Source organism: Homalodisca vitripennis, chromosome 4, assembly GCF_021130785.1.
Source record: "Homalodisca vitripennis isolate AUS2020 chromosome 4, UT_GWSS_2.1, whole genome shotgun sequence".
NCBI lineage: Eukaryota > Metazoa > Arthropoda > Insecta > Hemiptera > Cicadellidae > Homalodisca > Homalodisca vitripennis.
This window is the reverse complement of record NC_060210.1, coordinates 53,932,677-53,946,578: the sequence shown is the minus strand read 5'-3', so window position 1 is coordinate 53,946,578 and position 13,902 is coordinate 53,932,677. Positions and strand designations below refer to the sequence as shown.

Sequence of the window (13,902 nt, the reverse complement as noted above, 5' to 3'; positions counted from 1 at the left end):
GAGAAAAACAATGAAACGGAAGTTGAGTTATTTTCTCTATCTAATATAAAAATAAAGCAAAGGAAATTGGTTCGGGGTTGCGGAAGTGGGTCAGCCAGTCCTAGTGCTACTTGTTCATTGTTAAATTGAGTGTTCGAGATATAACTAACAAGCACTCTTCGTAAAGCAATATATTTTATCGTAAAACGTTCAGGCTACACTGCCAATAGATATCCCAGCAATCAATTTATACAGTTGTGGTTTTATTTTGTTATGTTCACGAAATAATATTTAGATGTTATTGTCAATATATTATTTATTAATTTGGTTGGATGAACAACTTTTTATTGTTCATGCCAGGTATAAACGAGCAATTTTTTGGTTTTTACAGTTTCATTATTCTATTTTTCTTAATATAAATGGGTTCATTTACTTAACAGTTTTTTATGAATGTAAAAAGAGAAATAAACCACCATTTAATGTTCAATTCTAAAAAAAACTATGTTCACTGCATCCGAACGAATTGCATAGCAAGTGAATTCAATCATAAAAGTAAATAGTGTTAATTTCAATAATTTATTGATTATTAATCAGGAAATAAATTTCATTTATAACCCGTTTAGTGCATTTCAGTGAGTGGTAGCACTAAGTAAACATTTTAATACTCCGTTTACATTTGCGGCAGCCAAATACACTTTGTGTATAAATGATCATATTTAGTAGCCCATATTTCGTTAATATTCTAAATACTTCATAAAACTCCGTTTTGTTTTACTCATTACAGCCTTAAATTAATTAGGAAGGCTACAGTTATGAAGACTGAAATTATTTTTTCATTCTTTTTAAATAAAGGTCATAAATAGCCTAAACATTTTGCAGCATTTGAAATTGATACTTTACTTTGTTTTAAATGAATACCTTTTCCTTAAAAAAGCAAACGCACAGGGAGAGGGTAAACTAACAAAGAAAGGGTATTTCCTATTGATTTTGGCCTGAACTTGAGTTTTCTTGGATAGAGTAATTTATGGCGTCTTTGTAGATATCTATTCTAAAATATTATTTGTAATACATGTATTTACTTCCAAAGGAATACAACGACGTTAAAGAGACCTCACTTATGCTGTGCAACATTTAGCTAGTTATTTTATCCAATTTACTTTATTAGTTTTTTTTTAGTTAATATCACATAGTAAAATTATATTTTTATTGCGTAAATAACTATATGTTCGCCGTTGTCTAAAGTAATGTATAGTATTTTATTTTCGAGACATCTGTGTTTGTAATATCAAGACCTCTAAAATAGTATGCGTACATCAGGCTAGCAGACCGGCTAAGTGATTAGTAGTTGAAAAATTTCTGATTTTATAAAAATAATGGGGTTCAAGTCTTTTTTTTCAATTATTATAAATAGAACTTTAAAAACATCTATTTTTCCTAAAATTTTCAATACGCGCGCGCGCGTGTGCGTGCTTTTGTGTGTGTGTGTGTGTGTGTGTGTGTGTGTGTGTGTGTGTGTGTGTGTGTGTGTGTGTGTGTGTGTGTGTGTGTGTGCGCGCGCGTTTGGACCATTTCATGACTCATAATTTTATGAGGTTTCTAGAAACATTTCCTGTTCCTATCATTTATTAGAATTTATTATTGATTTATCGTCCTCCGACCTAATCAAACTAGAAGCTGACCTTTTCAAATTACTTATTAAAATTAATATGGATTTTCAATAAAAGCTTTTTAGTGTGTAGTATTAATTTCAAATCTGTTATAGGTTTTTTTCCATCTATAACAGGTTTTATCAAATTTAAGCGTAATTTTAAGGGCGTAAAGTCAATAATCAAAAGCGGCTTCTTAAATTATTATCTTACACTTTCACGCAAACGGAAACAAAATGGGGAAGGATTGAAAACAGGAGGAAAGGAGATAGTGGGGGGGAGTGGTGATATCCACAAAATTGAACCCTTTAATTCAATTAACTCCAAGATGTGGGAGGGTGCCTTGACGTACTGCCTAACTTAACACAGCCGCAGAAATCCGGTAAACATCTTGCTTCTCCAAGAGTAAACATAGAAGCATAGAAAGCACGTTTGTATTGATTTTCTTATAGAGACCCGAATATATATAAGATACACATTTATACTGTATACATGTGAAAATCCAACGTTATACAGTAAATCAATGAGCTTCTTAATATGCTCTATTATGTTCCTTAACGATTGAAAAATAACATTTATTTCGTGTGAAAAAAAAGTATCAAACTCCAAATATTAAAAGAAATTCATTTATACAGGCAAATACCATATACCTCAAAAGAAAATGAGAAAAACAATGAAATGGAAGTTGAGTTATTTTCTCTATCTAATATAAATATATATATGATCATTCTTGGCAAATGGCAGCTATGTATATGTATATATATATATATATATATATATATATATATATATATATATATATATGTTTTATTGAAATAAAATAAGGCTATTGCCATTTATACAGTTTAATATAAATAAAAGTCGTTTGACAGGTATTTGGTCTTCCGATCATATGCTAGTTTGCTTATTTAAACGCATATGTGACAGATACGGCCAAATACAAAATAATTGAATCTGAAAAATTAAGCGCTCTGTAGTGTAATGGTAGCACATTCACCCGGCAAGTGAGAGATCCGGGTTCGACTCCCGGCTGAGCAAGTACTTTTTGCGATTCAATGTTTATTGAAATTAAATAAGGCTATTGCCATTTATACAGTTTAATATAAATAAAAGTCGTTTGACAGGTATTTGGTCTTCCGATCATATGTTAGTTTGCTTATTTAAACGCATATGTGACAGATACGGCCAAATACAAAATAATTGAATCTGAAAAATTAAGCGCTCTGTAGTGTAATGGTAGCACATTCACCCGGCAAGTGAGAGATCCGGGTTCGACTCCCGGCAGAGCAAGTACTTTTTGCGATTCAATGTTTATTGAAATTATATATAAATATATATGTATGTATGTATATATCTGCATAATATCTAAAAAAAAAACTAGTTAACCTATGTCGAATATGTTTTTTCATGGGGCTTCTTTTCTGCTAAGCACAGATGAATTCGATGCTGGTGCATGTCACTCAATGTATTTAGCTGAGCGTTATAGAATATTTTTACATTGGTTTGTATGTGAAAATATATTATTAAGGAGAAAATAATATAATAAATAAATTACGAAACAAACCGAAGAGAATCATACTAAAACTTAGTATGTGACATTTCCACTCATAAAGTAAATAGGAAAAGAGAGTGAGAAGTCATTGTTTACATTTTCTGTCAAAAATTTATTTCAGCGTACTTTAGTCTTGTAGTTTCCTCCCCAAATCATCGGAACTTTTATTATTTCAAGATTGCTACGAAAATTAACTTAATATAGGAAGGATGTGAATGCATTATATGGCATGATACCTCCAGAAAGATTTCATCTTCAGACTTTAAACATTGCATGGAAGCATGAGCACAATTTAATTATTCAGTAGCCTGACGCAATTTCTATTTCATCTGCAGGGAAATGTAAACTTGTATGTTTAACTATCTGTCCACAATATATTTCGATACAGAAATGAGCTGTAGATTTAAACTTTGCATGCTACCCCAGCGGAGCTTGCTTCATGACACGTAGTGTGGTGTATTCATGTCTAGCACGTGCGTGCATTTCAGTTTTTATACTTTTTTGGTTGTTTGTGTATGCTATGCAATGCTTAGTATAGATTTTGCACATTAGAACACTTTTGGTGATTTTAAACTACTATGTTTTTTATATAATGTTATATATTGAATGTTATATAATGAAACGTTTAGTTACAGCTGAATAACAAGGAAATATATAATACTAAGTTATTTGAACGGAAAAAAAGTGTTGTAATAGTTCATATCTGTATTTGAAATAGTAAGCAATGCTTTTATCAATACGTTTACATAATAGTACTATAGATATAATAAATTCGAATAAGTCGTCGTCCTTACAATATGTTTGCCGTGTTTCTGAAACATTCATTACAATAATTATAGGGACCAACATGCACCATCATAGAAATCATTCTTTTCTATGTAGACGTACAGTTTCATGCATAATTCATACCTTGCAGAATTAATACATCTAGAGACAGGCTCTTAGTGAGCAGTTAAGCTATACCTTATACTATGTTACACGTAAATATGTCATACTATTGTACTCAGTTTGTACAAACATTTATTTCCTATCTGATTTTCTTATTGCCATTATGTTTACACCTTTAGACCAATGTAAAACTATTTGCTAACGCTCAGCTAAATACTATGGATGTACGTATACAATCATTGAAATCGATGTCGCATAAATAAATTAATTTATAAACACAATTTGCAGGTCAGCACGTTCTTGAGATATCGTTTGGACAGAGATAACGTTTGACAGCATCAAAATGCATAAAATGATATTTTATGTTTGTATTAGTGAACTAATACAATTTAAGTTGAATCTTAGCCAATATATTTAAAAGAGGTTGTATGTTTTGCACAAAAGTAATGTTTTTTAAACAGAAATGTAACTAAAACATTTTAAAATTAACTTTTTACAGATTTATAAAAATATTATTAAACTTCAAGAAAAAAAAAAACGTGTGTTAAAAGGTCATTATATAAATAAAAATGTTATTGTTTTAACCCGTAACAACCTAGTAATACCATAACTGTTTGTAGAGGTTTAAAAATAAGTTTGATACTCTCGCTGTGATACTGATACTCTCAATAATGGATGATAGGAGTAGAGTTTAAATCAATATTAAAGTTATACAGTTTTCAATACGTAATATATAGTTAGGAAAATAAATCTATATATAAAATCAGATTGGGAGAAGTGGAAGGAAACATCATAAAGGGAGCACAGGATACCACTATTGATCGACTATATTGACTACTATTTATCTGGAATTATGAAATCTAAAACATGGTAAGTGTTTCTGCGTTTCACTCCTAGCAGATTAAGGTTTGACAGAAAACTTACATTGATCACTTCTGTTTAAGGTTGTATCGGGCATGCAGTATATATATTATGTAATCTAGGAAAGTTTTGTTCATCATAATTCTAAAACAGTATATTATACTTTCATACCTTGTTTAATTCTCTATAGGCTACAGGAAAAATAATTAAAGTACAAAAAATGTATTAAAAATTTCTGCGAGACTGAAAGTCACTTCGATACAGTTTTATGAAGCTTGGATTATTTATATTTATCGTTTTAATAAATACTTGAGGTGTTCCTGTACTGTAGAATAAAATCCGAGTTAAATTAAGGAATTTAGCGTCTATAAATAGGAAATTAGAGTTAAGAACAATTATTGGGTGGCCTACAAGTCGCATTTAATTATCTTTCTGATCAAGTTGATTACAGCTAATAAAACATCCTCCAGAATAAGTAAAATGTTTATTTGGGCTAAATCCAACTTCGGAATAATCAATGGTCTAATTCCAACACTAATACTTGAAGAGTGAGATTGTGGTAGGAGTAATGAGAGTAAATTGTTTTAGTTATTCTCTGCAATGTGGATATTGCATGCAAACATTGTTCTCATGCAATCAGGTTACATTACTTATTTAGTGAGATCCATAAATATATGATCCATACGAGTACTAGCATTATTTTAAAATAAGTATTTTCTTAATTTTAGTACCCCACTGTATGTAATTGTCTGTAAAAGGACATTTTATTCAAGAATATTTTATATCGTCGTCATTTTTAGGGCCATAGCAAATATCACCTTTTAAATTTTCCCATTCAACATAAGTACACATTTTATTGTAAAATTAACATATACTCCAAACAATTATATTAAGGCAATAACACATATTTTGCCTTCATATGGTGGACATAAAATTTGAGAATTAAGTATCTGCAACACATTCCTTTTTACCCGAAGCGATTTTGGAGTGCCTTATACTCACTTGGCACTTAAAACATGAAAAATAAATATTATAAAAATGCTCCTCAGTAGTGTAATTATAGATCTTGATCTAGTGCTCTAGCTCCTAACGTGTCGTAAGATATTCAAACATTTATGTTAGCCTTCTCAGATTTTTTATACCGTGAAGTAGTCAACATTTTTGCTATGCTCCACAATTCCATATTCTCAGTTTTCGGAAGATACTTAATAATTGTTGTCTGTCTTTTCACGGTAGTGTAATTTTTTGGTTTACGCTTCAAAGCCTACATTCTAGCTTGCCAGACGATTGCGATGCTTTTTCATCGCTGGAGCACTGGCTGTATTAATATATTTATGTGCTAAAACGGTAATGTATATCAAAATACAGTATATTCCATTATCATTAATATAACTATAGATTGCCTATTAGTTTTTATATATATATTAGTGCGTTATTTTTTAAATATTATAACACATCAGAAATATTTCTATTGTGTAAGAATCTTATTTCTACCAACATAACCATTGTGATGCTGCTATAATCATACTTCCGGTTTAAAAACAGGGCCACTACTTATATTTTAATGTAAAATTTTACGAAACTAAAACAATTTAAAATACTAACAATAGAGTTATAATGAAAATATTTTTAGGACGCGTTAAGAAAGTTATATTTTAGCGCTGTTAGGAAATAACAACTATACTAATATAAAACATATTTATAACTTTTTTTTAGGTAGTAAACTAAATTTTTATCAGGAACTGTCATATAATTCTGAAAAACAGTTATTTATATTTTTTAACTTTTAATTTATGAATACTTTCTTATATAAGTTTCTATGACATTATAGATAGAGCTTTGTAAATAGTTGTCACGTATAATTAAATCTTATTACACTATTGCAATATATTGAAAAGAGTAAATCTATTTTACGCTTAACTTTAGTTTTTGGCGATGAGTTAATTATATACGCATTCATTGGTCTCAGAGAGGTTTGAAAATATCTCTCCTTCCATATTGGTTTTTCCAATGAGGCCCATTAAATTGTGAGCACAGTCATCCCAAGAGGGTGAGACAAAAATGGGTCTGTAGCCATGAACGTAGTAGCCATGAGTGCTAGGTTTCTTAATTTATAGCGAAAAAATAAAAACAGCGCGAAAAAAATAATTTTCATAATAAGTTAATGGAGCCAAAATTATGATACGAAATCAAGTTACTACAAGAATATAAGAAGAAATTGAGATAACAGACAAAGTTGTGCAGTACAACGTTTAAAATGTTCTATAATAAGAGTATTAAGTCTAGTTTTACTCTACAGATTATGAGCCAGTTTATAATGCACTTTAATATGGAGCATGTTTACATTATAAGAAGTTATTCATTCTTTTGCTTCAATTGTTGACTTATAACTATTTAATTATTACTTCATGTGTTTGCCACATGCCACATGCCATTTTAGAAGCCCGGCATTGGGGAATTGCGACAGTTATAGCTTAAAACATACCTTGTCGTAGAATCGAAAATTAAAATCATTTACGAGTTTCAGTATAAAGATATTATAAGATATTTTTAGTGCTCTTGAAATATATATAGGCGTAGACATTTTTGCCTTTTGAGTCGTGTGTGCTATTAATTCCATTGAAATTACCGCTGTTTTACGTGTTATGTTTTTTTTTTTTATTCTGATGATGGTATCTTTATACCAAAAGGTGTAAGGAATTTTAATCTCCGAATGTACGACAAGGTATGTTTTAGTCCATAACTTTATATTAATTCACTATGTTTATATTTAATGTATTCATTATATTAAAACAGTAAATCTAGTATCTCATTTTGCTAACATTTCATAAAGCCTAAGAATGCGTTAACTATTTAGGATAGAAACTTAATTATCCTGTATCCCACCCACCGACTTTGGATTTATCCAAACCCGGATGTAGGGTTTCTACCGCGCCTTGGGCACCAATCTTAGAATCGCCTCCTCCCCAACACCACTTTACGTTAGTACTTTCTTCATTTTACACTACCCCTGAATTGTGACTTTTATTTTTTATACATTGCTTATATTCTAAATGGGTTATACTGGATACATTTAAGTCCTGAAAATTTAAATCTATAACCAGGCCTTTTATTTATCACGAAAGAGAATTCGCCCTAATTTATAGTCTATTTATATTTTGTGTTACTATGAAATCAAATGAAAGTAAATACGTTCTTTCAATAATGATAAGTTCTTATGAAACATATTAGGAATACGTCATGACATTTTACATGAAATAATATTAGAGTGGAATTTGGTTGGTAATTTCTAAAGAATGTTCAATATAAATATGTATTTACCATAAAGAAGCACATAACAGTGTTAATTTCTGTAGTCCTGATATTATTAGAAATCATCCGCCGCAAATTTATAGCTTGAAATATAAATAAAATTGCCTATATTTATAAGCGTTACTCAGTATGTATTGCATTGCAGGAAAACTCAAGTTAATTGCTGCCTTATAAACTAAATAACAAATGTAACTACTTAAATATAATGGAATCAAATTTAAACTTAATTATAATAAAACTTGGTTAAAATATAATTGCTTCAAACAAAGCAAATTGTATTTACTACAGAAATTAATATTAACGTATATTTATATATATATATATTTCCCTAATATAGCCTTCTTATTTGTAAACTGTAGAGGAAATTTATAAATATGTAAAAGTGTGTTGTATCTAGTTATTTAGTCTATAAACTTTACTTTTCGTTATTATGGACATCTTTATACTAAATATATATGGTTGATAGAAAATTATGATCGCTAGACTTAAAGCGATAGAAAATTTTTAAGTTTTTCTTAGTACTAAATTACAAATATAAATAAAATACTATAGTATATCAATAATGATTAATGTAATCAACAAATAATTATGCTAGATATTAAATTTGTTTAATTCCAGAAAAAGTGAATTATCAGCCATATATAATCTTTTTAAGAAATTAAAGTTGGCAGAATGCTATTGAAGCACGCAAAATACTTATTGCAGGCTGATGTGCCTTATATAAATAAACACCATATTTTTAGTATTGTTCCATATAGATTTTTATAGACCTCATGAAAAATATGTCGTTATTAAATTACGACATCTATAAGTCTTACAAAATCGTTATTTATAATGCTGGACATATGCATGCCGTTTTAACTATTGAACTGGGCCGATTTTACACACTACAGAAGCACTTAGAAGAACATTTGTAAATTTTATTCCTTTTGGTAAAGTATTTCCACTCGTTTTTAAATACTCTTTCTCACAGGAACATTCATTATATGGACATTGCTATGAAACTACGTAAACGAAAATGAAAGTGCAAGAATTAGCATGACATCTTGAGAAAGGTTATGTGTATGATTAAAATTTTACTAAACTTAATTTCTATATAGACAAAAGTGTTCTATCGTGGTGCATGTCCAACAATTACTTTGTGTATTTTATATCATTGACTGTAAACAAAAGGCTACTTCATTTAGATTAAATTTACAACATGCAATATCAAAATGAATCATTAAGCCATTGTAAGTATAGTAGTCCTACTGACAAGTATTAGTTATGTATAAAATATTAACGTAGTTTTGAAGATTGCTTAAAAATAATAACTATTAAAAAAGTCAAATATTCGAAATAATCTCATTTATGATCGCAGACAGGTCATATATTCTCCACCCATGTCATTTCCTGTTTTCCATTCCCTGTGATTGAACAGTAAATCGACTTCGTAACTGTATCTGGAACCACATATTGCTTGATAACCGGATTAAAGAGCGTTCAACCTCCTCCTATCAATCTTGATTGATAAATATACAAGTAGACATTGATGTTTTCTAGTACATTAAAATATTATACCACCATAGATGATTAGGAATTCCAAAGTTTTATAAATTCAAGATATTTCATTTCATATATAAGCTTGTAATATAAGTGAACACAGCAAAATATTTGTTGTATTTATGTAAGTATTTATGGTTTAAGTATTATGTTTCAATTCTATGGTAAGAGCGTCAAATTGATAAATTTGCATAAATACGTAAAAGAAGCCGACTGTGTTTCCTTGCCTATGTAACTATATTATTTCTAAGTATTAAATTTTTTTCCTAAAATTAATACCGAATTACTTAAAATGATTATTATTTTCAGATACTGAAGCATTGGTTTGATATTGATGTATACTTAATTTTAGTATTGATATACTGTACATGGGAATTTTTTTGATAATAGTTGTTTTTCCTGTAAAATGTGCTATAAAAAAGTAAGTACTACAACATCACTCAGGTTGTGTTCAAAATTTTAAGTCTACAAGTCATTTCACTCTCGAAATGTCCTACAGACTGGTAGAGAAACAAACATTCATACAAAAAAGTAATGTTTACATTCTCTAGGCGTAGAAAAGAAAACTTGTGTCAGCCTAATGAGTGACAATGGCGCTCAGATAAATCCCAATATTGAACATGCACAATAATACAACACATTTTTGTCTATTTAGAAATGAAGCTTCAAACAAAATTGAGGAAAGATTAGATCTTTATTTTTGTATATTTTACCTCATGATACATTCTTATTTTTCATTGAGGTAGGTTTCTTAACAGTATTAAATTAATACGAGTTTCGGTGACATAGAGAATGTACTTTAACTCAAGAGTGCACTGAAAAAAAATCTTGTCACACTTTTTTAATATTGATTTTCAACTCTATTGAAAAAAGTTTAATCTATAAATAAGCCACATGTGTTAATATGTCATTTGTTGTCTAATCCCATATGCTTTTACTCGGATTGTTTACAACTCTACCTGGTCAGTTGGTATTTCGTGCAGACATATAATTTTGATCCAAAGCAAAATATAAAACTGTTAGATGTATGTACTCAAGTTTAATAAAACTGTGATTTAAAACTAGATATTTATATTAAGATTTGGTAAGTAAATTTAAGTTGTTTCTCATCAATATAATATAATTGTTGTTAATTACAAACAATTTAAATTGATGTCTAATATTAATTGACCATAATGGTCAAAGTTCGTAGATTATAAATCGTAGGTACAATTCCAAATTATAGTGTGAAAGCAAACTAAATTGGTTAGCCAGTGTTACATTCAATAAACTTCAACTGCGCGTTAGTGTAAACTGGAACCAACAAAGTAATTTCCTGTAACAGTTATGTAATTCTGCGATTATGTTACTAAGTGTTGATATAAAATTCTATACTGGATTAAAACTCGTTACGTATATCATTTTATGAATATGTTATTTTTATTTATTGTTGTGTTCAGAGGAAAACGAGTATGCTAGATTTTAAGAGCATGTGTATATTACAGAACGAAATAACAAATTGGTAATGTTAACTGGTGTAAAGGATTTATAAGGTAGCCAATTTACATAGTAAGAATGGCTTAAATATTGCTGGATAAACATAAATTTATCAATTAAGTTTTAAAGTTAAAATATCCTATGACAGAATACTCCAAAGCTAGAAAGTTTAAAAACCACCGACATTAGGAGGTTAATAAAAGACCCTGTGGTATTTTACAATATGAGGTCCCAAAATTTCGATAATAGGAAAAACATTGAGAAGTAATTTTTAGAGGAATCCGAAAATGAAAGAACGTAATAATCGGGTTAGTCCTACAGACGAGAAACTGTCGTAGTTCCAGAGACTGGAAAACTTCAAAGAAATGGAATATATTTTCCATTTTTAAACCTATATACCACCACCCTCCTTAGTTTATTTCTTTGTAAAGTTGTGAGACAGAACATACATTATTAAAAGAAAAAAGTAATATTGCACGAATTATTACACTAAGCTACAAAATGCTGAATCCAAAAGAGTATTTATTCCGCAGGACTCTTTTCACATAGTGGAAACTCAAAAGGGATTGAAGGATTCTCTGAATACAGAGGTATAGAAGCTAGGAAACTTTTTATCACAAAAAGGGACATTTAGACAGAGGCTGTCTAGAAATGACAGAATACGCTGGGTTTTTAGAGGAATTTATTGCGAGAAGTTCAAAAACTGCAGTGTTTGTATTACCACAATTAAATTTGTATTGTATTTTTAATTAGAGGGATTTAAACTCCTAAAACTAAGGGACCCTGAAGCAAACAGTATATATTCTAATTTTTCATCTTACACATTGTCCTATGTTTTCAAGGACATTAAAAACAGAATTAAACAATCCTCCTTGTTAGAATTGAGACATTCAATATTCTACATATATATATATATATATATATATATATATATATATATATATATATATATATATATATATATAATATTAGAGTATATACATAAGTATTTGTTAAAATTGTTATAGGATACTAACGCTATCCTTAAGGAATTCTTACAGTCTATCCTAGTGTGTCTAAAGAAATGTTTGACTTAACAAGGCTAGGGATTCTGGTACAATATAATACCAGAAGATATTATTAGGTTTTATCCCACAACAAACAAACACCACTTAGACATGCATGACTTTGTTCTCGTGTTTGTTAGGGTAAAGGTTAACTCCATACATTCACTGGTTGTGAAGTATTTTAGTATTTTTTTTTTTTTTATTTCGTTAGTACTATAAAAGTACTGAGATAGGGATTTCTTAATAAACATCTTGGGCTGCTCTGTTACCCACTATAATATCACGCACCAATGATTCATTCATTATTATGTTTGAAATATTTCATGTAAAATATCTTTCTGTAAGTATTGAAGGTCATAGTTTTAAAGTTACAAGAAGAAACGTTTGAAATGTAAGATTTGCATGAATGAATTATTTTTATAAATACAATTTTAATAATTACTAATTAATTGTACTTTATAAATTATTTTATTTACTTTATTTTTTATTAAATATTGCACTCGTTTTTATGTAACTAGAGATTAAGTATTAAAGAGATAGAGAATATAGCCCTAACTCCGCTTCAATAATAATATTTCATTTAGTTTATTTGATTTTCATATACACTAGTATTATAGTTGATCCAGTATATGATGCCACATACTTAATTCAAAGACAAAGCTTAAGAAAGAAATCTATTCATTTTGGAGTCACAAGGGCTAATGGAATTTCGACTGTCAGTCTATTCGTCAAAGCGATAACTTATTTGCTCTGCTTATAAGGGTGGAGCGCGGTAATTTGCTTTTTTGCACTGCAGGCTAAGGCGGCACTGTTGGTCGAAGAGAGGGGAGAGTGGGCGTGGCTTATAGTGGCTGACGGGAGATTTGTATTCCTCCGCGTTCCAATTGCCATCATGCAGTGGACACGAGAGGAGAGGTCGTTTTGTGTTGAAGCGTATTTTTCAAATGCCCACTCGGTCATTGCAGTGCAGCGTGCTTTTCGTTTAGGATTCGCTGTTCTCCCCACGCGGACGTGTTCCTGGTCGGCAATCAATTGTAAATTGGGTAACTGCATTCAGAACATCAGGGAATGTGTCATGTGTACGAAGGGGACCTCAGAGAAGGATTACAACACCGGAAAACATCGATAGAGTTAGAGCAGCAGTACTGCAATCTCCAAAACGCTCTGCTCAGAAGCAATCACTTGCTCTTGGCATTTAGAGACGTTCTCTCCACCGGATTCTTCATGATGAACTGAGATGTCACCCGTATAAAATGTGCGTGGTCCATCAATTGTCAGCACGGGACTATTTGACACGGCGTACTTCTTGTGAAGACATGCTTGCAACTATACCGCGTGACGCAATTGTGTTCTTTTCTGATGAGGCACATTTTCACCTCAGTGGGTGTGTCAACAAGCAAAACATGCGCTACTGGAGTGAAACAAACCCCAGAGAAGTCCACCAGAGACCTCTGCATTCGGACCGCGTCACTGTGTGGTGCGCCATATCACGAGTAGGCATCATTGGCCCTTACGTTTTTCAGGATAACTGTCGTGCCATAACTGTGAACTCCAAACGGTACTTGACTACGATACAGGATTTTGTTCAGCCGGCTCTTAA

General features: G+C 30.4%; 1 protein-coding gene across 1 annotated transcript in view; it reads right to left on the bottom strand.

The window, feature by feature from the left end:
• LOC124359326 (neuroligin-4, Y-linked) overlaps nucleotides 1–13,902 on the bottom strand; it is an 80,582-nt gene that overhangs the window by 59,363 nt on the left and 7,317 nt on the right. The window lies entirely within an intron of this gene.